At 45.0% G+C, this 27,792-nt stretch overlaps 1 long non-coding RNA gene across 1 annotated transcript; it reads left to right on the top strand.

Moving 5' to 3' along the window:
* The first annotated feature begins 38 nt into the window (after nucleotides 1-38).
* Nucleotides 39-27,792, top strand: LOC138373270 (uncharacterized). Its single transcript, XR_011231095.1, has 2 exons — nucleotides 39-406; nucleotides 22,860-27,792. It is a non-coding gene; the product is annotated as an uncharacterized lncRNA (long non-coding RNA).

The following is a 27,792-nucleotide window of genomic DNA, read 5'->3' as shown; positions in this document are numbered from 1 at the left end:
TCATGGGTACCGAGTTACTGTTAGGGAAACAAAGGCATCAGGTGAATGGAAACGCCTGAAAACGTTTGTCTCGTCCCCTTAAATACGAGTCGAGAATGTAGCCTATTGTGCTACAGGACCCTTACCCAGGCAGCGGTTTCGTATATAAAATTCGAACACAATCATAGCAAAATATTAATTCAAGACGGATTTTGTAACTATTTAAATTTAAATGCATAATGCAAACAATATGTAACTGAAAATAAGGGAGAAAAGAGTGATAATGTATATTGTTTAGATACGAGTAAGAGGCCATTGTTATTGTTCCGCCGAGCCTCAGATGTTGACTCTCCAGCCTTCCTCCCGCCTCCCCTGGCTCCCTTATGGCGGTGGTCCTGGCCTGCGGGGCTGGTAGTCAGTCGTTGTGGTGAGAATTTGATTGTGTTGTGGTGGTAGAGTGACTCCATATCTCTTGACACTTGAGCCTCTTACCTCCACCTTAATGGGGGGAGCTCCTACCCGTCATCTTGGTGTCACTTCCCCACCTCCTCCGTCTTCCCTGTCAACCCTTCCCATCTCGGCCCCATCATTCTTCTCAGCCCTTCCTGTCTTTTGGCTCTCTACAATACCTTCCCATCCAGGCCATAGTCCATCTGCTGCTTCCGGTCATCTGTGTGTTGTCCACTCTCCTGCCCAGACTGTGTTTACTAGTTGTGTTTACTAGTTTTGTTTTTTGCGGGGGTTGAGCTTTGCTCTTTCGGCCCGCCTCTCAACTGTCAATCAACTGTTTACTAGCTACTTATTTTTTTTTTTTTTTCCCACACCACACACACACACACACACACACACCCCAGAAAGCAGCCCGTGACAGCTGACTAACTCCCAGGTACCTATTTACTGCTAGGTAACAGGGGCACTTAGGGTGAAAGAAACTTTGCCCATTTGTTTCTGCCTCGTGCGGGAATCGAACCCGCGCCACAGAATTACGAGTCCTGCGCGCTATCCACCAGGCTACGAGGCCCCTATAGAATGGAAGCCCCAGCTACTACTGTGGAAGCTGTCACAATACAGTGCATTGCTACTGGTACGGCTGTCTCTCTCTCGGTCAGAAATATAAACCTGGCTCCTCTCCTAACTCCCTGCCGGGTTAGAAGACATTGGTATGTCCTTCGCCTTCTGACTCCAACTCTGTTCCTGCGTCTCCTCTCATTTTCAGTGGCGGAGTCGTCTGTCCTAGCTGTTGGAGATTCTCTTGACCTTTGATTCTCTCTCAGATGCCGTCCTTAATCAAGTGCACTCTCTTGTTTCTGTCCTTCTTCACCCCAGTTTTCATGACTGCCCCTCTCTGATGCCTCCTCCTGCTCCAGACTCTTGTCAGTCCACCTCTGCCTCATCCTACCACTCCATTTACTCCATTGTCTTTGCTAGATTTACCTATGCTCTGTAACTCCGAATTCACTGAACCTGAGTGGGATCCTGATCCTATCCAGTATACAGTACTGTATACACTATATTCTTTTCACCTCTTTGCAAGTTGACGATGTCTTTCTAACAGCTCCGCTCTGACTTCCAACTCTTTGGATCGCCTTAAAACTTCCTTCAATCGCCAACTAAGATAGCTCTCTAGTCTTTGTCCTCCTGACTTTGATCTTATAAAATATTTCCGTGTCATCTGCCCATCTCTTCGTTATTTCTATGATCTACCTATGACTCTCAAACCTGGTGTTCCTCTTTGTCTTATCATGTCTTCAATGGGCTCTTCAATGGCTATCCTCTTGCCTCCTGGCTAGCTAAAACTCTGACGCCTTACCTTGGCACTTTTTCTCCTGCCCACCTTCGTCACTCTTAAGACTTCATAGAAAGACTACGCCTGCAGCCCTCCTGTAAGATGCTTAGTCTCGATGTCGACTCTGTTTACTAATGTTCGCCTTGACGTTCTCTCTTAACTTAACCAGAAGGCGATTGAGGACCTTCTTTATCTCCTGCTTTCCACTGACGTTTTTCTCAAACTCATCAGACTGTGTGTTGACTCTTTAAGTCCTTCTCTTTCAACAGTAAACACTTCTCTTAAACTTTCGGTGTCAGTATGGGTTCCCCTCTTTCCTCGGTTCTTGCCAATCTCTACATGGAATTCTTTGAAACCATTCTTCTTCCCTTCTATTGATACTCGTCCCTCTCTCTGGCTTCGCTATGTTGATGACATTTTTGTTTTATGGCCTCATTATCTAAGTCTTTTCCAGCCTTTCCTCTCCTCTCTTGACAATCTGGCTCCTTCCATCCATTTCAAAGTTGAAAGGGAATCTAATTTCCTCCTTCCTTTTCTTGACGTTCACAGCTCTGTGTCCGGGGTCTCTTTCTCTGTCTACCGCAAATCCATACATAGTGGCATGTACATTCACTTTTTTTCTTGCCATCCTCCTCCTGTTAAGAAAAGTGTCCTCGTCTTTCTCTTCCTCCGCACTCTACACATCAGTGACCCTCAGTTTCTTCATTCTGAAATTTCCTTCATTTATAAATCTTTCTCTTGCCTTGGTTACCCCTCACATTTTATCAACTGTGCCTATTCTCTAGCTAAATGAAATTTCTTTCATCCAAAAACTGCTTCCAACACTATTAGCTCTGTGCTTTGCCTTCCTTTCATATTTGAACTCAAAACACTTATTAACCCTTAAACTTCGCAAAACTCATATGGTGTGTGACATTGAACTCAGTTTTTAAAATTTTCTGAAACTCTTTCAAATGTTTTGTGAATAATCTACTAGGCAAATGCTCCAACTTTGTCTAAGTGATATCAGTGTAACTTGAAAAACAAGAAAATAAAAAATAATTATAAAATTGAATATTGAAACCTTCAGATTTTGAAATCAACTGCAAAAATTTTTGGATACTGAAGTAAGTTGAAATTCTAGTTATAGATATAATTGCAGTTTAAGTTATTGACATTGAATAAGGCAGTTCTAATTCATGAATTTACTTGTACTGTACAGTATGTTGTAATAAATATTGTTTGGCATTTGTATTCAAGTATGTGAAAGTTGTAGGTCAATGTGTGTAGAAATGAAGTCAAGAAAAAATACCCCCCCCCCAAAAAAAACACAAAATATAGGGATAATTATAATAATTATAATGATTTAGGGAATATTTTTGGGGTATACTTTATATAAGTAAAAAAGCCCTAATCTGGTCCCTAATCATCAAAACAACCTAAAGAAACGAGGAAAATAGAGTTTGAAATCTGTGAAAAAATTGACCAAAAAAAATTGACCAAAAGTCCCAAGTTCTGAGAGTTGTAACTGATTTATTTGTTAACAATTTAATTCTGGCTTCACATAGTTAGGGATGAGAATGCATTTTCCAGGATGTAAAGGTTAAAACAAATTCAAATAATAAACAAACGAGGAAAAAACCTAAAATCCTAAAAAAAAAAAAAAAATTCACATAAAAAATATTTTTTGGACATTGTTGAAAGTAACAGATAATAACATTGGGCAATGTATTTATATGATATATAACAAAATAGAGCATAATAACATAATTACTCATTATTAACCTAACCTAACCTAACCTTTGTGTTATTATATATTACTCACCAATGCTATGAAGGCACCAGCTGCATATCCACTTTGTGATCACTTCTTACTACTATTCTTCCTCTTTGTTCCTCAGACAGGTACTTGCATCTCTTTATTATTGCTGTATCCATCAGTTCCAGTTAATAGGATCTGTTCTCTTTATCAACAAAACGTAATTTTTTTTAAATATTTGTGTAAAATCAATTTCTGAAAATATTTTGATGAAAGTTTCAGGAAGCTGAAGCCAATAAGTTGAAGATTTGTTTAAAATTTTTAAGGAATGTTTACATAATTTGAATATTTTTCGAATTATACCCCCCCCCCCTTCAATGTCACATATCATATGACATTTTGTGCAGTTAAAGGGTTAATACCCTTCGTCCTCTTGACATAAAGCTCATCTTTCATCAAACTAACACTCTTCATACTAATCTAGTTCACACTGTACTCCTGCTTCTAATACTGCTGGTGTCTACTCTATTTCCTGTGTGTCTTGTCTTCTCCAATACTTTGGGGAAACTGGTCGTACACTAAATGACAGACTTAAGGAACACGAAAGAAGTGTTAAGTGTGCAGACACAAAATGCTCTCTTCTGTATATTAGGGATTCTAATCATCCTATTGATTGGTCTTCTTCTAAGATAATCTTTCCTGCCTCTACTCTACACAGACGCCGTCTTGTCGAGTTGGCTGTGATACACAAGGTACCCAACAAGTATCTTATTCCAGGCTTTGTTACTGCTGACTCTTCCTCTTCACAGTACACACTTAAATGTTCTAAAATTTCTAACAAACGTGATCTAACATAAGCCCACCCCATCCTTATTTTTTTTTCTTTTCTTTTTCTTACGTTCCCATTCTTACTCCTGTTATTACCTCCTTACACCCTTTATTACACCTGTCCCTTCATACCTTTCACTTTACTCTTACCTTCCTCTAAGTTTTCCTCCTCACCTCTCTCTTGCCTTATTTATGCCTGTGCCTCCCTCGTCTCATCACAGTCGACATGATAATGGTGTTGGATGGACCAAAACATCGTCGTTTCTTCATCTTCTAATGTGTGTGGTTTGGTCAATATTTCTTCATCCACATTATTGTGACTCATCATCTGCATACAGTACTATGTTCTTTGTCTTTCCCTTGTTTTCTCTGTCTTTGACAGTGTTTGTTCTTCAGTGGAATATTCGTGGTTTTATGCCAACTTCCATAAACTCCAGTTTCTGATCACACAACTTTCACTACTTTGTGTCTGTCTACAGGAGCTGATGCTTGGCGCTCGTCCTGGTAACTGTCCTGGGTATTCCTTTCTTTCTCTGTAGATGATGAGTCACAATAACATGGATTGAAGATATGAGAATTAAAACCACACACCAGAAGATGAGGAGACGACGACATTGATAAAACACAATTGACTTGATAATGATCCAGGATGGACTGAAACTCGTCATCTCCTCATCTTCTGGTGTGTGGGTTAGTTCTCTTATTCCTTTCTCTCTTTTCCCCTCCAGCTTTTGCTGGGGTCCCTAACTCTACTGCACTCTTGATCTTGATACTGCACTTACGTAAAGTAAGTAATGACTTGTACTGTAAAGGCCCCTTTGTTTCCCTTCTTTTCCAGTTGCTCATTTATTCTTCTGATGCCTGTATCTATGTGAATAAATGGAAACCAACACCCAAATGTTCCACTTTCTCTTCCTGATATATATATATATATATATATATATATGTGTGTGTGCGTATATATATATGTGTGTATATCACGAAAATAAACACGTGATTAAAAATGTGACAATGTCAGACCACGGAGGAAAAATGAAACAGGAATTTCCTTAAGTACTTTCGTATATTAATATTTCGTATTATTTTGACTCCTTCTGAAGATGTATTAATATACGAAAGTACTTAAGGAAATTCCTATTTCATTTTTTCTCCGTGGTCTGACATTGTCATATATATATATGTCGTACCTAGTAGCCAGAACGCACTTCTCAGCCTACTATGTGAGGCCTGATTTGCCTAATAAGCCAAGTTTTCCTGAATTAATATATTTTCTCTATTTTTCTGGGGGGAGCCCCGTCGGCTCCCCGGAGCTATCCCAGGCTGATATGCTAATGTCAGACTTTGGCATCAGTCATGTGTATGGAGTTCTTAGGCCTACCGGGGACCACGGCCAGAACCGGGCCCTCTCAGAGAGGCAAGGGGAGCAATGGCCTATAGAAGCCCCCGTGTAGTTGGAAGCATTCTATTTCTGCCATCGACTGGAACAGGCACCCAGAAAGGTAAGCGCCCCAAAACAAACCCCTATTCTGGTTAAAATTGCTACCAAAAACCGAACTAGTGGATAGAACTCCCCAACCGAAAACAAGCAAACTAGTGTGACGTCACACACTGCCGCGCAGCTCCCCCCTCCCCGGGAGGGGGAAGGGGGAGCCCCAGACCCCCCGCGCCGGCTACCCACACCTCAGTTCTTGAGGCTGATGCTATAGGCGATGGTCGTGTGCTCTGGCTCCGGTGTCGCTACTGCACTGTGCTTTGCGTATGGTGTTAGTTTTGTGGGTGCGAGAGCCAGGAGTTATCTTCAGTACTCGGGCTGCATGCGCCTAGGGCTGCCTTCCCTAGGTGCCCTGTAAGTACTGCCCTTGGGGCTTGGGGCCACCTTCCACAGGCTCCTCGGGGTCTGCCTCTGCTGGTCCGTTTTACCTTTCGGTTTTTCGGCCGCCTGTTGGGCTCTTGGGTGTTCTGTTCTCCCTTGTTACCGGCGGGTAAGAGGCAGTTTGCACTGGTAGGGGCGCAGGGTGCTGCTCAGCTTGTAATTCCCGACATCGCGGCCGGCTCTGTTCCTTGGGGTTCGCTGTCCTCTTGCGGGGTTTTGTTTTTCTTTTTGTTTTTGCCTGGTGGGGGGTTCTGTCGTTTTATTCAGTTTGTTTTTGCCCTTCCACTGTTCTCCTCGGTGGCGCCCCCTGCTAGGTCCCCGTGAATGTACACGTCCCTGGGGTTCAGCTTTAGAAGTTTGCTTGGTAGTTCCTGTACCTCTTTCCCCCGGTTCGGCTGTTGCTCCAGGTCCTGACTCGCTTAGAGACTTACCGGGGGAGAGTTGTCCTTCTGGCCCCTTGGTGGCCGGCCCAGCCTTGGTTTCAGGCGCTGGTTGCTCGGTGTCCGAACCCGAGGGTTTTCCCGCGGCTCCGCCTCTTTCAGCAGATCGGACCGGTACGTCACGTAGCTGGTTCGATCTTCTCCTCGAGTCTTCGCGTATGGTTTTTTTTTGACTCGAGTCTATCATCATCTCTATGGTGATCAGGTGGCCTCCTTGTTGGTGTCCCACCTGAGGGCTTCTTCTCGGCGGCAGTATGAAGTTTCCTGGCGGTCCTTCCGTTTCTTTTTGCGTCTTCGTCGTGTTAGCTCCTTGTCTGTTCGGGTGGTCTTGTCCTTCCTCTCGTGGTTGTTTCAGGACCGTCATCTTATGCCTAACACTGTCGCTTCGTATCGTGCGGCGCTGGCGGAGCCGCTTCAGCTTGCTTTCGGTATCGATGTTACGTCTGCGCCGTTTCGCAAGCTGTCTCGTGCATTGTTTCACCTCCGACCTGCTCATGCGTCGCCTGAGCCGTCCTGGTCTTTGGACAGAGTGCTCGCTTTCCTTTCATCTCCTCGTTTCATTGTGGCCCCTTCGGTCCAGGATTGTTTTTCCAAGGCACTTTTCTTGTTGGCTTTGGCCTCTGGGGGTCGGGTAGGGGAGCTTCATGCTCTCCTCCGGCGCAGGGGTTTCTGCTCTTTTGGTCGTGGTGATAGTTTTGTTCGTTTGCAGCCGTCTCCTTCTTTTCTGGCGAAGAATGAGACTGCTGCGTTCCGGAGGGGTCCATGGGTGGTTGATGCTTGGTTGGTCAGGCCGGGGGTGCATCATGTTTTGTGTCCGGTTGCGGCGCTTCGCCGTTATTTGCGCGCCACAGCTTCTGTGTCCGGGGACGTGCTGTGGGTTGATCCGGTTTCCCTTCTTCCCTGTTCGCGGGTTCGGGTCTCTCAGGTCGTCCGCAGGGTTATTAGGTCCAGCCAGCCTGCGGTCTATCCCCGTGCCCATGACGTTCGTAAGTTCGCGGCTCTTGCTGCCGTCTTTGGGAATATGTCTTGGTCTGATATTCGGGCGCGGGGATTTTGGCGGTCGAACAGGGTCCTGGCTGCTCGTTACCTTGTGAATGTCCCTGGGCCTCGTCGGGCCTGTGTTGCTTTGGGTCGGCGGTTGCAGCCAGTTGTCTCGGCTTCGAGTTGAGGGGTGAGCGACGACCGCCTCCCGGGTAAGTCCCTCTTTTTCTGTCTGTGGGTAGTTAGCTCCGGGGAGCCGACGGGGCTCCCCCCAGAAAACCAGCGTTGAATGTAATGAAACGCCATTTTCTGGGTGAGTCCCGGAGGCTCCCCGGCATCCCTCCCTCCCTCCAGTCGGTGGTTTTTCGCGTTTTTGACATCCAGCCTCAAGAACTGAGGTGTGGGTAGCCGGCGCGGGGGGTCTGGGGCTCCCCCTTCCCCCTCCCGGGGAGGGGGGAGCTGCGCGGCAGTGTGTGACGTCACACTAGTTTGCTTGTTTTCGGTTGGGGAGTTCTATCCACTAGTTCGGTTTTTGGTAGCAATTTTAACCAGAATAGGGGTTTGTTTTGGGGCGCTTACCTTTCTGGGTGCCTGTTCCGGTCGATGGCAGACATAGAATGCTTCCAACTACACGGGGGCTTCTATAGGCCATTGCTCCCCTTGCCTCTCGTAGGGGGCCCGGTTCTGGCTGTGGTCCCCGGTAGGCCTAAGAACTCCATACACATGACTGATGCCAAAGTCTGACATTAGCATATCAGCCTGGGATAGCTCCGGGGAGCCTGCGGGACTCACCCAGAAAATGGCGTTTCATTACATTCAACGCTGGTTTTTTTCTTATGAAATAATAAAGCTACCCATTTCTCCACAATGTTATGCGGCAATTGGTTCCACAAATCAACAACCCTGTTACTGATCCAGTATTTACCCAAGTCTTTCCTAAATCTAAACTTATCCAATTTATACCCATTGTTTCGTGAACGTGTCCAGCCTAACCAACCCTACCTAACCTAACCGTTAGGTTAGGTTAGGTAAGGTTGACCCTACCTAACCTAACCGTTAGGTTAGGTTAGATACCTAACCTAACCGTTAGGTATCTTCTTGAGGCTTCTCTCTCTCTCTCTCTCTCTCTCTCTCTCTCTCTCTCTCTCTCTCTCTCTCTCTCTCTCTCTCTCTCTCTCTCTCTCTCTCTCTCTCTCTCTCTCTCTCTCTCTCTCTCTCTCTCTCTCTCTCTCTCTCTCTCTCTCTCTCTCTCTCTCTCTCTCTCTCTCTCTCTCTCTCTCTCTCTCTCTCTCTCTCTCTCTCTCTCTCTCTCTCTCTCTCTCTCTCTCTCTCTCTCTCTCTCTCTCTCTCTCTCTCTCTCTCTCTCTCTCTCTCTCTCTCTCTCTCTCTCTCTCTCTCTCTCTCTCTCTCTCTCTCTCTCTCTCTCTCTCTCTCTCTCTCTCTCTCTCTCTCTCTCTCTCTCTCTCTCTCTCTCTCTCTCTCTCTCTCTCTCTCTCTCTCTCTCTCTCTCTCTCTCTCTCTCTCTCTCTCTCTCTCTCTCTCTCTCTCTCTCTCTCTCTCTCTCTCTCTCTCTCTCTCTCTCTCTCTCTCTCTCTCTCTCTCTCTCTCTCTCTCTCTCTCTCTCTCTCTCTCTCTCTCTCTCTCTCTCTCTCTCTCTCTCTCTCTCTCTCTCTCTCTCTCTCTCTCTCTCTCTCTCTCTCTCTCTCTCTCTCTCTCTCTCTCTCTCTCTCTCTCTCTCTCTCTCTCTCTCTCTCTCTCTCTCTCTCTCTCTCTCTCTCTCTCTCTCTCTCTCTCTCTCTCTCTCTCTCTCTCTCTCTCTCTCTCTCTCTCTCTCTCTCTCTCTCTCTCTCTCTCTCTCTCTCTCTCTCTCTCTCTCTCTCTCTCTCTCTCTCTCTCTCTCTCTCTCTCTCTCTCTCTCTCTCTCTCTCTCTCTCTCTCTCTCTCTCTCTCTCTCTCTCTCTCTCTCTCTCTCTCTCTCTCTCTCTCTCTCTCTCTCTCTCTCTCTCTCTCTCTCTCTCTCTCTCTCTCTCTCTCCTCTCTCTCTCTCTCTCTCTCTCTCTCTCTCTCTCTCTCTCTCTCTCTCTCTCTCTCTCTCTCTCTCTCTCTCTCTCTCTCTCTCTCTCTCTCTCTCTCTCTCTCTCTCTCTCTCTCTCTCTCTCTCTCTCTCTCTCTCTCTCTCTCTCTCTCTCTCTCTCTCTCTCTCTCTCTCTCTCTCTCTCTCTCTCTCTCTCTCTCTCTCTCTCTCTCTCTCTCTCTCTCTCTCTCTCTCTCTCTCTCTCTCTCTCTCTCTCTCTCTCTCTCTCTCTCTCTCTCTCTCTCTCTCTCTCTCTCTCTCTCTCTCTCTCTCTCTCTCTCTCTCTCTCTCTCTCTCTCTCTCTCTCTCTCTCTCTCTCTCTCTCTCTCTCTCTCTCTCTCTCTCTCTCTCTCTCTCTCTCTCTCTCTCTCTCTCTCTCTCTCTCTCTCTCTCTCTCTCTCTCTCTCCTCTCTCTCTCTCTCTCTCTCTCTCTCTCTCTCTCTCTCTCTCTCTCTCTCTCTCTCTCTCTCTCTCTCTCTCTCTCTCTCTCTCTCTCTCTCTCTCTCTCTCTCTCTCTCTCTCTCTCTCTCTCTCTCTCTCTCTCTCTCTCTCTCTCTCTCTCTCTCTCTCTCTCTCTCTCTCTCTCTCTCTCTCTCTCTCTCTCTCTCTCTCTCTCTCTCTCTCTCTCTCTCTCTCTCTCTCTCTCTCTCTCTCTCTCTCTCTCTCTCTCTCTCTCTCTCTCTCTCTCTCTCTCTCTCTCTCTCTCTCTCTCTCTCTCTCTCTCTCTCTCTCTCTCTCTCTCTCTCTCTCTCTCTCTCTCTCTCTCTCTCTCTCTCTCTCTCTCTAAAAATTGGCTTTAAATACAATAGCTGTTGACACATCCTTGTACCTTACCACTGTTAATTGTGGTCTGTTTAATGTCATTAGTAAACTAGATACAAATCTTGTACAGTTATTTGTATGGTCTAGACAGCCTGCCCCTTAATACTTCCTAAATTAACTGTTCTTCTGTGGGTGCTAAGTTGGGGTAAAGGAAGTGTCCTTATTAAAGCTATCACTAAGAATGACCTTCTTGTGGTCCTGTCTAGGGTAACATGTACGTAACTTCTTGTGGTCCCGTCTAGGGTAACATGTATGTAACTTCTTGTGGTCCCGTCTAGGGTAACATGTACGTAACTTCTTGTGGTCCCGTCTAGGGTAACATGTACATAACTTCTTGTGGTCCCGTCTAGGGTAACATGTACATAACTTCTTGTGGTCCCGTCTAGGGTAACATGTACATAACTTCTTGTGGTCCCGTCTAGGGTAACATGTAACATGTACGTAACTTCATGTGGTCCCGTCTAGGGTAACATGTAATATGTACGTAACTTCATGTGGTCTATCTTTAACACTATCGCGCACCCCATGAGCGTGCCACAGACTTTGACGTCATGGCCCCAATGGTGCGGGCGAGCGGGGAATTTAATTGTGTTCGCAATTAAATTCCCTACAGGTGTGTATAAATATAATGTCCAAAAGCCTGGCGTGACTCCCAACAGCAAAGCCTAAAGTCAGAAAAAGTTACCCGTGAGCGCACAAAATCAGTAAAATGTGCATACTCGTTGCATTTTTCTCACCTTAATTAACGTGCTATGTCGCTTGTTTTGGTATTATTGTGTTCGCAATTAAATTCCCTACAGAGGTGTATGAATATAATGTACAAAAGCCTGGAGTGCTTCCCCTCAAAAAAGCCTAAAGTTACCCTTGAACGAGCACCAATTTGTATCTTCTTGAGGTTATCTTGAGATGATTTCGGGGCTTTAGTGTCCCCGCGGCCCGGTCCTCAACCAGGCCTTCACCCCCAGGAAGCAGCCCGTGACAGCTGACTAACACCCAGGTACCTATTTTACTGCTAGGTAACAGGGGCATAGGGTGAAAGAAACTCTGCCCATTGTTTCTCGCCGGCGCCTGGGATCGAACCCAGGACCACAGGATCACAAGTGCTGTCCGCTCAGCTGACCGGCTCCCCATCCACTGCAACCTAATGCGTTTATTCGTTCAGTTTGATTACATCAATTTTCGTGTTACGTCTTTCATTTTGGTATCAGTCGCAATAAAAAGGCGCATATTTTAAAACTAGTCCCATAATAATAGAGCAATAACTGGAATTTTAACAAATATTTTAATTCTGGAAGCTCATCATCAGAAAATTATTTATATCTTTCCAGTGTTCTCACATAAATTTTTGTGTTACATCTTTCATTTTGGTATCAAATTGTTTGCGACGTAAAGGCGCGCATTTTAAAACTAGTCCCAACATAATAGCACAATAAATAGAATTTTAACAAATTCGAACCCGCCCCTCGTCTGGTCAGCGCGGTGTTCGCTCTGTGCGGGGTTCTGGCTCTCGTAAGAGGCGCCGGCCCTTTTGTGGTTTGCCCCATTGTCTGGGCGATGGGGGGGAGGGGGGGGGGAGAGCTTGCGCTGTTCGCCCACGTCTGGTCCCACGATTCGTGGGTGTTTCGGGTCGTGTCTGTCGGCCTGCGGTGGCGTTGGGTGGCCCCTCCCCCCTTTTGGGGGGGTCGGGGCTGGCAGGGCAGGTTTCTTTCCCTGCGCTCTGTCAGGTCATCTTGGAGTGGGTTCGCTTGGGCGTCGTCGAAATGACGTCGTCCCTCAGATGGGTTTCCCGTCTATTTCCGGTCCCGAAACAGGACTGTGCGGACCTGCGGTTCATTCTGGACTTGTCCCGTCTGAACCCCTGGGTTCATTGCACCTCCTTTCGAATGACTACACTGTCTCTGATTCGGCTCTTCTTGGAGCCAAGCGCTTGGATGGTTTCCCTGGATCTCCGGGACGCTTATTGGCATGTCCCGATTCATCCGCGGTTCAGGGACTGGCTTGGTTTTGTTGTGGGGCATCTGAGTTACCGCTTTCGTTGTCTCCCGTTCGGGTTGAACCTGGCACCTCGCGTGTTCACGCGCCTTACGCGGGTCGTGGTGGCTCGTTTGCATCTCTTAGGTGTTCGGGTGTTGGCCTACCTCGATGACTGGCTGGTTTGGGCTCCCAGCCAGTCGGCTTGCTTGCTAGCCAGGGATTTGGTTCTTTCCCAGCTCGCCGGGTTCGGGTTCTTGGTGAACTGGAGGAAGTCCCATCTGGTCCCCTCTCAGGTTCGGACTTGGCTGGGTCTCGTTTGGGACTCTCGGACCGCCTCCTTGTCTCTCCCTCCGGAGTCTCTCCTGCGGCTGCGGTCCCGCCTTCGTCTGTTTCTGGTGGGCCCTCAGGTCACCCGGCGGTTGCTTGAGGGGTTGTGCGGGAGCTTGAACTTTGCGATGGTAGTCTACCCGCCGGGTCGGGTTTGGCTTCGTCGGCTGTTCTGGTTCCTTCGGGGTCACCCCTTCCGCCTCTCTCGCGATTGCTGGGTTCGACCCCCTGGGGCCTTGCATTGGCTGCTGCGTCACCGGCTTCCTCTTCGGGTTTTTTGGGGTTCAGTGCCATGGCGCCTATCCGAGCCCTCGCTCGATGTGTACATGGATGCGTTGTCTCTCGGCTGGGGCTTTGTGACCAGTGCTCACCAGGCTGGTCAGGGGCGTTGGGATCCGTCCTTCCGTCGAGCTCACAGCACGGTGCGGGAGTTCACGGCAGTTTGATTTGGTCTTCGGAGGATTTGGGTCGCCCGCGGATCGACGATTCGTCTCCAATCAGACTGCTCTCCGGTGGTTCATTGCCTGAACCGCGGGGGTTCGATGAGATCCTTGTCTCTTTGGGGTTGGTCGCTTCGGGTGACTCATCTGCTGAGTTCTCGGGGTTTGGCTATCCTTGCGGTTCACGTACAGGGAGTGTCCAACGTCTTGGCCGACAGCCTGTCTTGCTTCGTTCCCCTCTCCACGGAGTGGACAGTCAATGATGATTCCTTCCGTTGGCTTTGCCAGACATTCGGGCGCTTCGAGGTGGACCTCTTCGCGTCGGCGTGGCCACGGCGTCTTCCCGTGTATGCGGCGCCCTTCCCCGATCGCGAGGCTGTCGAGGTCGATGCCTTTTGGCTAGACTGGTCGAGGTGGGGGTTCCTGTACCTCTTTTCACCGGTTCGGCTGTTACTCCAGGTCCTGACTCGCTTGGAGACTTACCAGGGGAGAGTTGTCCTTCTGGCCCCTTGGTGGCTGGCCCAGCCTTGGTTTCAGGTGCTGCTTGCTCGGTGTCCGAACCAGAGTATTTTCCCACGGCTCCGCCTCTTTCAGCAGATCGGGCCGGTACGTCACGTGGCTGGTTCGATCTTCTCCGTGAGTCTTTGCGTATGGTTTTTTTACTTGAGTCTATCATCATCTCTGTGGTGATCATGTGGCCTCTTTGTTGGTGTCTCACCTGCGGGCTTCTTCTCGGCGACAGTATGAAGTTTCCTGGCGGTCCTTCTGTTTCTTTTTGCGTCTTTGCCGTGTTCGTTGTCTGTTAGGGTGGTCTTGTCCTTTCTCTCTTAGTTGTTTCAGGACCGTCATCTTATGCCTAACACTGTCGCCTCGTATCGTGCAGCACTGGCAGTGCCGCTTCAGCTTGCCTTCGGTATTGATGTTACGTCTGCGCCGTTTCGCAAGCTGTCTCGTGCCTTGTTTCACCTCTGGCCTGCTCATGCGCGGCCTGAGCTGTCTTGGTCTTTGGACAGAGTGTTCGCTTACCTTTCGTCTCCTCGTTTCGTTGTGGCCCCTTCGGTCCGGGATTGTTTCTCCAAGGCTCTTTTCTTGTTGACATTAGCCTCTGGGGGTCAGGTAGGGGAGCTTCATGCTCTCCTCCGGCACAGGGGGTTTCTGCTCTTTTGGTTGTGGAGATTGTTTTGTTCGCTTGCAGCCGTCTCCTTCTTTTCTGGCGAAGAATGAGACTGCTGCATTTTGGAGGGGTCCGTGGGTGGTTGATGCTTGGTTGGTCCGGCCGGGGGTGCATCATGTTTTGTGTCCGGTTGTGGCGCTTCACCGTTATTTGTGCGCCACAGCTTCTGTGTCCGAGGACGCTCTTTGGGTTGATCCGGTTTCCCTTCTTCCCTGTTCACGGGTTCAGTTCTCCCAGGTCGTCCGCAGGGTTATCAAGTCCAGCCAGCCTGTGGTCTATCCTAGTGCCCATGACGTCCATAAGTTCGCGGCTCTTGCTGCCGTCTTTGGGAATATGTCTTGGTCTGATATTCGGGCGCGGGGTTTTTGGCGGTCGAACAGGGTCCTGGCTGCTCGTTACCTCGTGAATGTCCCTGGGCCCCGTCGGGCCTGTGTTGCTTTGGGTCGGCGGTTGCAGCCAGTTGACTCAACTTCGAGTTGAGGAGTGAGCGACGACCGCCTCCCAGGTAAGTCCCTCTTTTTCCGTCTGTGGGTAGTTAGCTCCGGGGAGCCGACGGGGCTCCCCCTAGAAAGCCAGCGTTGAATGTAATGAAACGCCATTTTCTGGGTGAGTCTTGGAGGCTCCCCGGCATCCCTCTTCCCCCTCCGGTCGGCGTTTTTTTTTGTTTTTGACATCCAGCCTCAAGAACTGAGGTGTGGGTAGCCGGCGTGAAGGGTCTGGGGCTCCCCCCTTAACCCTTCCCGGGGAGGGGGGAGCTGCGCAGACAGCGGCGCGGCGACATGTGACGTCACACTAGTTTGCTTGTTTTCTGTTGGGGAGTTCTATCCACTAGTTCGGCTTTTGGTAGCAATTTTAACCAGAATAGGGGTTTATTTTGAGGCGCTTATCTTTCTGGGTGCCTGTTTCGGTCGATGGCAGACATAGAATGTTTCCAACCACACGGGGGTTTCTATAGGACATTGCTCCCCTTGCCTCTGGCCGTGGTCCCCGGTAGGCCTAAGAACTCCATACACATGACTGATGCCAAAGTCTGACATTAGCATATCAGCCTGGGAAAGCTTCGGGTAGCCTCCGGGACTCACCCAGAAAATGGCGTTTCATTACATTCAACGCTGGTTTTTTGGCTGATTTTTTCACAGATTTCAAACTCTATTTTCCTTGTTTCTTTAGGTTGTTTTGATGATTAGGAACCAGATTAGGAATTTTTGACTTATATAGAGTATATATATTAAATATAGCCCCCAAATCATTATAATTTTTATAATTATCCCTATATTTTTTGGGGGGATGGGGTATTTTTTCTTGACTTCATTTCAACACATTTTGACCTACAACTTTCACATAATTGAGTACGAATGCCAAACAATGTTTATTAAAACATACAAGTAAATTAATGTATTAGAACTACCTTATACGTCATTGATAACTTCAACTTCAATTATCTCAAAACTAGAGTTTCAACATTGAGTCACTTTAAAAAAATTCAGTTTCTGACTGATTCTCACCATTTTTACATATACAGTACAACCTCGATTCAACGTACTATATGGGACCAACCCCAGTTTGTTGGAGCATTGGATTCGTTGCAAGAGGTGACCTTCAGGAGGCATTTGTGTCAGTCTTTTTTTTTTTTCTTGTACACAATAAAAATGCATTATCATATTACATACTGTACCTATATATTACTTCTCTACTAAAAAATACTGTAATTCATAAATTTACCTTATTGTTGAAGTTATGTCCATCTTGAAGTTTCGTAAAGTTGTGAATGCTCTACAGTAAATACGTACTGCAGTACATTATGCCGTTAGCACTGTGTTGATTAAAAGTAGTTCTGCTGTATGTTGAATACTACAATACTGTTTATGAAAACTATTGTACACTAAAATTACTGCAACTTTAATTTTAACACTATGTACACACTTAAATTTAACACTTGTTCTAACTGTTCACGCCGCACACGATGTTTTTAGATGTTTGCATCAGCTTTGCTGGTGCTCGCTGCTGCTGTGGGTTCAGCTGCTTCTGAGCTGGTGCTGGCTGCTGTTGTACGAGTGCTGGGTACAACTGTGCTCGTGCTGGGTATGGCTGTTGTACCAGTGCTGGGTACAACTGTGCTCGTGCTGCGTATGGCTGTTCTCGTGCTGGGTACGGCTGTTCTCGTGCTGGGTACGGCTGTTCTCGTGCTTGGTATGGCTGTTCTCTTGCTGGGTACGGCTGTTCTCGTGCTGGGTACAGCTGTTCTCTTGCTGGATACGGCTGTTCTCGTGCTGGGTACGGCTGTTCTCGTGCTGGGTACGGCTGTTCTCGTGCTGGGTACGGCTGTTCTCTTGCTGGGTATGGCTGTTCTTGTGCTAGGAACAGCTGTTCTCGTGCTGGGTACGGCTATTCTCGTGCTGGGTACGGCTGTTCTCGTGCTGGGTACGACTGTTCTTGTGTTGGGTATGGCTGTTCTTGTGCTGGTTGATTTTCTGCTACTAGTTCTTGCAAAATATTGCTTCATTTTTGGCATTAATAAGGCACTATTAGTAAGCCCCTGAGACATTTTGTTTTATAACCAAAGAGCTGTAGTAAAAAAAATGGTAAATTCCACAATTATTCTTCCACCAGCGGATAAATACTGTACGTCAATCGCAGACAAAGCTAAGGGCACTGGGTGCATACCGTACGAACGCAGACAAAGTCTACACGTACACCATTCAGTAGGCTGGTGTTTAAGCCAGATCCAGTAACATAAATTTCTCTTAAATATTTAATTTACATCAAATTATATATTTTTGGGTTATATATTTAGTTTAGCAATATTATTACGATAATAAGAGCTATAAAAAATACTTATTTTGGAACTGATTGATTAATTTTATTATTTTGAAGCTGTAGGTCACTGAACTGTGGCGACGAAATCGAACAAAACACCGCCTTGTGTTGTGTTCGATTTCCAGTAACATAAATTTCTCTCAAATATTCAATTTACATCAAATTATATATTTTTGGGTTACATATTTAGTTTAGCAACATTATTACGGTAATAAGAGCTATAAAAAATACTTTGGAACTGATTTATTAATTTTATTATTTCAAAGCCGTAGATCACTAAACTGTGGAGACGAAATCGAACACAACAAGCATGGCGTTGTGTGGACAGGGATTAGACCCGTCCACTCGTGCCGGAGTTGTGCCGCCAATAACGTGAATAATTTCTCAAATACTGTAGCAGATATCTATCTTATTACAGTATATTTTTGGTTTTATTTAGTTTAGTTTAATTAGGATAATAAAGAGTTATTAAAACACCAGTTTTAGAAATGATTTATTAATGTGAAACGTTCAAAGTCATGGGTCACTGAACTAAGACAACACAGACGAAAGTGAGTGAAACCTCACTGTAAAGTGAGGTTTACTGTACAGTATTCCCTTATCTGTCCACCCTCACTCGTCTTGTTTCATCACAGAAAATGTATATAAGAAGATTTCAACACATTAGCTAGCTATTCACGCTTCAGCCTTTAAATTAATTTACAAAGATACGTGTGCCACAAATTGGTGAACGAAAATCATTGAAACTCAGTCGTTCACTTGTGTGGACGACTCTGGCTGGTGTTTGGTTAATATGCGTCACTTCTTGTGGACCATTCTGGCTAGTGTTTGGTTTATATGCTTCACTTGTTGTGTGGTCCACTTGTGTGATCCAACTTGTCTTATGAAGGAATTATTAATTGTAATCTGTGATAGAATGAGACAGTTTTCCACCACTCTGTGAACTCTGTCCCAACATCGTAAGCTTGTGGACTACTTATGGACCTTTTGTGCGGTCCACTTGTGTGGTCCACTTGTGTGATCAAACTTGTCATATGAAGGAATTAATAATTGTAATCTGTGATAGAATGTGAAAGTTTCCACCAGTCTGTGAACTCTTGTCTCGACATTGTAAGCAAATCCGAACATCCCCCACTTCGATGAACCATTGTTCGTCGAGCCGGGTGAGTAAATCCGGCCTAAAAAGTGTGCGAACTAGCCGGAGATTCGTTGAATCGGGGTACATTGAATCGAGGTTGTACTGTAGTGTGCGCCGCTGTCTGTTCTACAATCCTATTGGGATGGATTTTTCATAAACACTAAAAGTTTTGCATTATAAATTTTGTCTGAATTTGGTGAATATTTCAAATGCTATCTTGACGATTTTTTTTACAGTAAACTAAACTGAAAATCTATATTCTAAATCTATTAAAATGATGATCATATACTATTTTGAGAGCATAATATCACCTAATGAACAATTGCAGATATTTAATATTTATGCAGCTGATCTGAAAAGCTGAAATTTTCAATATTAAATTTTATAATTATTTTTAATTTCCTTGTTCTTCAAGTTACGTTGATGATCATTTAGACAAAGTTAGAATATTTGCCTAGTAGATTATGCACAATAAATTTGAAAGCGTTAGAACAAGTTTGAAAAATTTAACTTATGGTAATATCAGGCCTTGGCGTATATATATGCCATGCGCAGTTTAATCCTTAGACTGCACAATACATATATATAGATGATTTGGGAAACAAAACCGGAACTGCGCAATACATTAACCCTTTAACTGCGCGGCCTATAAATATGACACCCCCAGTGCGCAGGAAATAAATTCTCTTTAAAAAATTCTTTTGTTTTTTTTAAAAAGCGTCAAAAACCCTTCCCCTAGTATGGGTATGTCAAAAAAAAATTCGAACTTGTACTTACTTTGGCTGCTATGGGGTCCGTAAGTTGGCGCGTGACGTCATCATTTCCCGTTCGCCCGTGCAGTAAGCTCCTGGGGCCGGTGAGGTGCCCAGGGCGGGGCGCGCGAGTTGCCGCAAATATATTTTTGTTCATTTTTTGCGCACAGTTCCAAATACATTTTATTTGTTTTTACGTGCTAATCCTATGTATAATGAACACGTGCACTATATTATGGCAGTAAAACATCCGTGCTGTCTGAGGACACTGTGTTACGTGCATGACACTTGTGTACACATATGTTGCACATATTTACCATGTATCATGCTAATTTATGTATATATACAATATTTACAGACCATACACTGTCACACACTATATACATTCACCATCAACACATTCAGAACACCGCGAGTGTGAGCAGCCACACTCAGCCAGCCCTCCCTCACTCCACAAACATCTTACTCGCCAACATTGCTCCTCCAAATCATACAATTATTCACACCAATGTTTCATGTTCATTTATGTATATTTACAACATATGTACACACTATACACTGTCACACACTATATACATTCACCATCAATACACTCAGAACACCGCGAGTGTGAGCAGCCACACCCAGCCAGCCCTCCCTCACTCCAACATCTTACTCGCCAACATTGCTCCTCCCACCATACTGTTATTGTATTTATTACACGATTTACACTTGTTATATATACCTATCTACATGTTTTATTTACCAGAACTATGCAAGTAAGCCAGTATTGTGTCCAAACAGTACAATGGCCACCATACACTGCATGACAATTCACACAGCAGACAGCAGACGACGCCACGATTACGACGTCACCTCCCTCACCAAAATAGCTCCTCACAACATACTCCTGGTGCTGTTATTACACTATTCACACACACTGTATATACCCATGTACATATGTGTTCCCATAGCGAACCACGAAGCTAGTACGGTGAGCAAAACAAGAGTTACTGCCACACAGTGAGGCTACCTCAATTCTCTCCCTTCCTCCCTCCCTCACCAAAATTCCTCCTTCCTACGCACAACACTCATTATAACCACAATCCTGGTCACTAATACCTGTAAATGAATAATTGACCACAAGTTTATTTTGAAAAGGAACCTAAAAAGTCGTTTGAAGATTCCTAGATGGACGAAATAATGCTGTGGTGCTGTGGCTAGTGCTGTGAACATCGTGAACAGCATTGAATCACTGATATTTGAACATTGTACCCAGTCATTATCACACTCGGGCTCTTCTATAATACTATCATGGCTAAATAAAACAGATTATATATATATTTTGACAATATTAGGTGATGCTGTGGTCACACACTGAACAGTAGTGCTGTGTGCTCATGCTGCGAGTGCCAGCCTTGGTTGCTCACTCACTACTGAGGCTCTGACACCCGGCAATGTGGACCATGATTTTTTTTTAAGATGGCGTCTGTTTACAAGAGCCCTGAGGAAGCTGATGTGAACCCCATGTATCCGCGGGAGTTTTGAATGGAACGTGAAAAATAAGGGCGCGTTGCGCACCTGAAGCCTGGGCCTGCAGGCGTGTTGCGCAGTTAAAGGGTTAATAGCTGTTTTAGTGTCTAGCGCCTTAATTTAAATGCCCCGCATGGGATAGGGGCAGCTATAGTGCAGCCACGACCGATAGTTAACAGATGCCACCTAGAAAAAAAATCGTGGCTAACATTCCTGGGTGTGAGAGCTTCAGTATTGAGCGAGCCACCAAGGTTGATGTACGCACCATGAGCACACAGCACTTCTGTTCTGCTTGTGACCACAGCATCCCCTAAAAATGTCAAAATATATATGTTCATGGCATTATTTAGCAATGATAGTATTACAGAAGACCCCTGACTGTGATAAAACTGACCCGGATTTTGATAATAGCAGGATTGTGGTGATATTCAGCGCTGTGCTCCATGGAGGGAGGAGTAATGCTGTGGGAGGGAGGGTGGTGGTGGCATCGTCTTCTGACTGTGTGTGGCCACCTTTTATTGACTGCACTCACCATACCAACTTAGTGGTTTGCTATGGTGAACACAAATGTAGATACTTATAAATAACGTGTGTCTAGAGTGTAATAACAGCAATAGGAGTAGTTTGGGAGCTGCCATTTTGGTGAGGGAGGTGCGTTGTCTGCACGACTTATCAAGTTGTTTACTGGTGGCCACTATGGTCTTTGGGCACCATACCAGCTTATTTGTACAGGTATGGTGAATAAAACAGGTAGATACTTATATATAATGTGTGTGTATATAGCATAATAACACCACAAACAATATTGTTGGAGGAGAAATATTAGTGCGTCTGGCCTTGAGGGCAACCGCCACCAGCTGACTGTGTGAGTAGCTACGTCTTATTGCCTTTACTCACCATACAAGCTTAGATGTACAGTTATGGTGAACATTATTGAATGTGGGCGAGGAGGCATGGGTGACAAACTAGACCTGACCCTCATGGCACCCCCGCGTGGTCACTCTCATTATCTGTTGTATCCACATCTGAGGGCTGTGTGTAGTCCTGATCTATGTCGGAGTAGTCAATATCAGGTTCATCACCCCTCCTGGAACAATTCCTGATGAATTTCCTCCTCAGTCAAAGCTTGCGATGAATGCTGCGCTGAGCGGGTTCAATTGCTGGTACATGATGCCTTCGCCATGGTCTCTGTCAGATAACTGAGGCCTGCAGACAATGGTGTCGTACGGTGGATTTTTTTTAAAGATGGTGTCTGTTTACAATCGGGGTCCTCACGGGGCATTTAAAATTGTGTGCTAGACCCTCAATCGTATATATATATATAAGTACTGCGCCATTTAAGAGTTAATGTTCCTTGGTATGCAGCTCTCGCCACTATGTTCGGGATCATGTCCTGGTCCTGGGCATGGGGGCTTTGGAGGTCGAACAGGGTCCTGGCCACCCTGTACTCGGTGAATGTTCTTGGTCCAAGTCGTTCCTGTGTAGGGCTCGGGTTGCACATTTCAGCCAGTTGTCTCGTCTTCGAGTTGAGGCACGCGGTGTGGCCTCCTTCTTGATAAGTCCCTCTTTTACTTATCTTTGGTAATGTTGCTCCAGGAAGCTGAAGAGGCTCCTCACAGAAACCCAGTGTTAAATGTAATGAAATACCATTTTCTAGATGAGCCCCAGAGGCTCCCTGGCACCCTCCCTCTGGTCGGCAGTTTCGTTTTTGTTTTTGATGCTCAGCCTCAAAACTAAGAAGTGGGGGTGGGGGAGGGGGGTCTGTACAGTTCACTTGTTTCCTTGTTTTCTTTTGGGGGAGTTCTGTTTCTCAGTTTGGTCTTGGGTTTGCAGTATACTACCAAGTGGGGTTTGTTTTGAAATGCCAACTTTTCTGGGTCCCTAACCTCGGTCGATGGCAGATATGGAATACTCCCAAATGCAAGGGGGTTTCCTTAGGCCATTGCTCCCTGCGCCTCTCTGAGAGGGCCAGATTCTGGCTCGTGGTCCCCAGTAGGCAGAACTCCTTTAACTGAAAGCCCCAGACTAATATAGCGTATATCAGTCTGATTGTTCCAGGGAGCCTCAGGGCTCACGCAGAAAAGGGCGTTTCATTACATTCAACGCTGTTTTTTTGCACAGTAAGAGTAGGCATTTTAATGTAATGTTCTAAATATGTGAATGTAAAAAACTTTAATTTTTGGCTGCATTTTGACCTTCGGTAGGTATAGGAGCAAAGAAATATAGTTGCAGCCCTAAATCAACGACAAACAATGTGGCTGGTTGTCAGAGCCGCCTCGGCCACCAAGAGAAACCCAGTTGGAAAGAAGAGAAAGCCACCACCTCCGTTGTCTACCCGGACTGGTCTCTGCTACTCCCCAACTCCAAAATATAAGACAACATGCCTGGCTTAATTATCCTACCCAGTGGGAATATTGCATCTCCAGGAGATTCCCCCTCAACAACTTGTGCAATCATTGTGAAGAGATAAGTTTCACAAAGTCTGCACTAACTAAAGGAAAGAAACCCCCCAGCAGCAGTGTCTAGAGTGGGACTCTTTTTGAGTGCCAAGCATTCAAGAAGATTTGTAGTACAGCAGTATTAAAATTAACATGATAGTGCATAAGGATAACCTCTACAGTGTGTGGTACAAACATTCATTTATCTTGCACATCTAAATAGGCACAGGATGGCGCATACTGGTGATAAACCTTACGAGTGTCCAGTATGTGGGAAAAGATTTGGCTATATCGGGCATATAAAAAGGCACAGGATGGTGCATACGGGTGATAAACCTTATGAATGTTCAATGTGTGGGAAAACATTCAGCCGTCTTGAACATGTAAAAAAAACACAGGATGGTGCATACTGGTGTTAAACCTTATGAGTGTACTGAGTGCGGAAGAAGCTTTACAGACCGTAGCACTATTATAAGTCACATGTTTGTGCATACAAGTAATAAACTTTTCGAGTGTCCAGAATGTGGGAAAAAATTTGGTAAACTTACAGATATGAAGACTCACAGGAAGTTTCATACGGGTGTTAAACCTTTTGAATGTGATGAGTGTGGGAAAAGATTCACAATACGTAGCAGGATTATAAGGCACATGTTAGTGCATACAGGGGAAAAACCTCACGAGTGTCCAGTGTGTGGAAAAAGATTCAACCGTCATGAACATATGGAAAGCCACAGGATGGCCCATTCAGGTGATAAACCTTACGAGTGTCTAGAGTGTGGGAAACGATTTGGCTATCTTGGACATTTAAAAAGGCATAGGATAGCACATTCTGGTGATAAACCTTATGAGTGTCCAGTGTGTGGGAAATCATTCGGCCGTCTTGAATATATAAAAAAGCACAGGATGGTGCATGTTAGTGATAAAACTTATGAGTGTCCAGAGTGTGGCAAAAGATTCAGTCAACTTGGGAATATGAAGATTCACAGAAAGGTTCATCTGGGTGTTAAACCTTTTGAGTATGGGAAAACATTCAGCCTTCTTGAACAATTAAAAAGGCAAAGAATGGTACACATCAGTGATAAATCTTGTTAAACCTCTGTCCTGTCTTGACAAAAAAAGTCTTGGTAACCATATTAATAATAAAAGGTTATTGTAAGTATGTTGCATAAATGTTGCAAGTATCATTAATTTTAGGAGTAATGTATAATATACATATCAAGACATTACCTGAATATTATTCCAATAAACAATTCAGAAATTGTGAGCAACCTCATGAAAATGCTGCACCGTCACTTAATTAGTTGGATGTCCATAAAGGTTTCTCATTTACGGAGCGAGTAATATTTAAGATATATTATGCTGTTCTTCTATAGAAATTACGTGTCTCATAGACGAAGCATCAGAGCTAGTGTGGAAGGTTAGATTTACTTCTACACCAGCAGCTCCCTGGTGCCTACTTGGTCTATTATGAATACATAACTTCTATTCTGGCAGTTTCCTGGTGCTTCCTTAGTCTATGAGGAATATCTAACTTCTACAATGACAGTTTCCTAGTGCTTGCTTGGTCTGTGATGAATATCTAACTTCTAAACTAGCAGCTTCCTGGTGCCTGCTTAGTCTATGAGGAATATCTTGCTTCTACACAGACAGTTTCTTAGTGCTTGCTTGCTTGCTTGGTCTATGAGGAATATCTGACTTCCACACTGGCAAGTCCCTGGTGCTTGCTTGGTCTGTGAGGAATACCTAACTTATACACTGGCTTGGTTTATGAGGACCCTCATAGACCCTGGTGCTTGCTTGGTCTATGAGGAATATCTGTCTCCTGTACTGGCAGCTCCCTGTGTAACACCACTATAAATATAAACTAATAATGTAACACTACTACTCATTTGTAACACCACCATACAGTACCACTAATGGTTACACTGGAACCAAAGGTACCCTTTCAAGGAAATGCTACATAGGATTAACTATGCTGCCACCATCTGCCTTGTCCATTAACTATATCAAGCAACAAGGCAAGAAACATTGCTTGACTTGGAGAGTCCTCTTTCTTTAACTGTCATTAATTATGGGACGGTTGTTAGCAAACTATATCCAGAGGTCAACATTCAATTCAACAATTGACACAGACGTGATGTTTAACATGAGTTTATTGAGAACAAATTACGCTAATCACCACTATAAATCCTACTCTAACACTGGCCAATAGTTAAGAAATTTAGACATGGAACAAAACCCTCAGAGATCACACTTTACCTTAAGACCTCTGTCTCCATCCGATGGATTCACTCTGTCTCTCCCGGGCTGTGTGATGTTCTTCACAGACCCACTCTGGACCCTGGTGTCTGGCACTCTCTCTAAAACTAAGTCTGCTACAGGACCATATATATACCCCAAAAGGGGGAGGGGAGATTTGCTGTTGTTACCTACAATAATGCAAGAGGTCGGGCCACACGTGCACAAACACTCTAAGAATTTTTCCATTAAGCTTGTGTGACATTCACCATACACTCTTCAAGAGAGGAATTATTAATTATGTGTGTGACTGACCTCTGACCTGGCTAAAAGGGGGAGATCCATGGGGTCTAAATCTGGGGTCTAATTCCATTGCAATGTTTGACAAGAGTATCATGAAATATTACATACTTGAAACTAGCTGACTAAGACTAACCCAGGAATTTTTAATCAACATACAAGATGATCCAGAGGTCATCTGGGCTGACCTCTTGGAGAAGGCTTCCCTGGGTGTGAACTCTAGGAGGGAAGGTCATGGGTGTTACAGCTCCCTTTCCCCGGAGTTAAGACAAAATCGGGTGTATGATAATTAAGCCCAATTTTGTCTTGTCCTAACTCATCCAAACTATACCATAACTAAACCCCTAAAAGAAAAAAAAATGCCAGTGACATATTGTTAAACGTAAACTAACTAAATTAACGTGATGCAAAGGACATTATACAGTTACCCTTCAGTAAGAACAACACACAAATGTGCAATGAAAGAAACAAAAGTACAAAAAGAAATATTGGCAAAAATACAAGCAATGATACCCCTCATACATGATACAATTCTGAGGATCATAATATGATGATAAAGTATATTAATGAAAAAAAGACAAATCCCGACTGCACCCTAGGCAGTCCAGCTAGGTGTTACACCTGGTGCTTGCTTGGTTTATGAGCAATATCTTACTTCTACACTGGCAGTTCCCTGGTGCTTGCTTGGTCTATGAGGAATATCTAGTTTCTACACTGGTGCTTGCTTGGTCCATGAGGAATATATAACTTCTAGACTAGCAGCTCCCTGGTGCTCTCTTGGTCTATGAGGAATATCCAACTTCTACACCGGTCCTTGCTTGGTCTACGAGGACTATCTAATTTCTAAACTGGTGCTTGCTTGATCTATGAGGACTATCTAACTTCTTCACTAGCAGCTCCCTGGTGCTTGCTTGGTATATGAGGACTCTCTAACTTCTTCACTGGCAGCTCCCTGGTGCTTGCTTGGTGTATGAGGACTATCTAACTTCTTCACTAGCAGCTCCCTGGTGCTTGCTTGGTGTATGAGGACTATCTAACTTCTTCACTAGCAGCTCCCTGGTGCTTGCTTGGTGTATGAGGACTATCTAACTTCTTCACTGGCAGCTCTCTGGTGCTTGCTTGGTGTATGAGGACTATCTAACTTCTTCACTGGCAGCTCCCTGGTGCTTGCTTGGTGTATGAGGAATATTTAACTTCTACACTGGGAGCTCCCTGGTACTTGCTTGGTGTATGAGGAATATCTAACTTTACACTGGGAGCTTCCTGGTACTTGCTTGGTGTATGAGGACTATCTAACTTCTTCACTGGCAGCTCCCTGGTGCTTGCTTGGTGTATGAGGAATATCTAACTTCTTCACTGGCTGCTGCATAGTGCTCGCTTGGTTTATGTGGAACATCTAACTTGGTCTATGAGGAATATGAAGGTGCCGAGACAATCAAATTTTTCGTAGCAGATGATTCAAATAGAATTTGCTAGTGCACATGGCGGGTGCATTTTGTTGAGAGGGGTAGGGTATCGGACTGCAGCTAGGACGCATAGAGTTCATCTCGGAGTGCCAGCCGGGACGCCTCGCTTGTTCATGCTGTTATATATATCGGTGAGAAGTAGCACTTTCACCAGTGTTAGTCCTCATTGTTACGTATATTGGTGAGAGGTGGCACTTTCACCAGTGTGTAAGTCTCCATTGTTATGTATATTGGTGAGAGGTGGCACTTTCACCAGTGTTAGTCCTCATTGTTACGTATATTGGTGAGAGGTGGCACTTTCACCAGTGTGTAAGTCTCCATTGTTATGTATATTGGTGAGAGGTGGCACTTTCACCAGTGTAAGTCCTCATTGTTAGACTTACCCTCTGGAAGTTACACAAAAATAAATAAATATTCCCTTGTTATACTCACCAAAGTTTAATATACAAGGTTAAGCTTCAGGTTATTTTAATTCATCAAGTTACAGGGCATTGTTAACTTCCATTGTTAATGTTATCAAAAGTTATTTTACCCTGTGTAACTTTACCAATGTTAATTACCCTTATTTTACTTTCCAAGGTTAATGCACAAGATTAGTTTACCCAATATTAAAGTGCAACTTATTTTATTAATTCATTATACAAAATGTATAGAATTTATAAATAAATTTATTAATAAACTTTTATCGCTATAAA

This window comes from Procambarus clarkii, chromosome 5 (assembly GCF_040958095.1).
Source record: "Procambarus clarkii isolate CNS0578487 chromosome 5, FALCON_Pclarkii_2.0, whole genome shotgun sequence".
Lineage (NCBI taxonomy): Eukaryota > Metazoa > Arthropoda > Malacostraca > Decapoda > Cambaridae > Procambarus > Procambarus clarkii.
The sequence above is the reverse complement of the archived record's forward strand: the minus strand, read 5'-3'. Positions and strand labels throughout refer to the sequence as shown.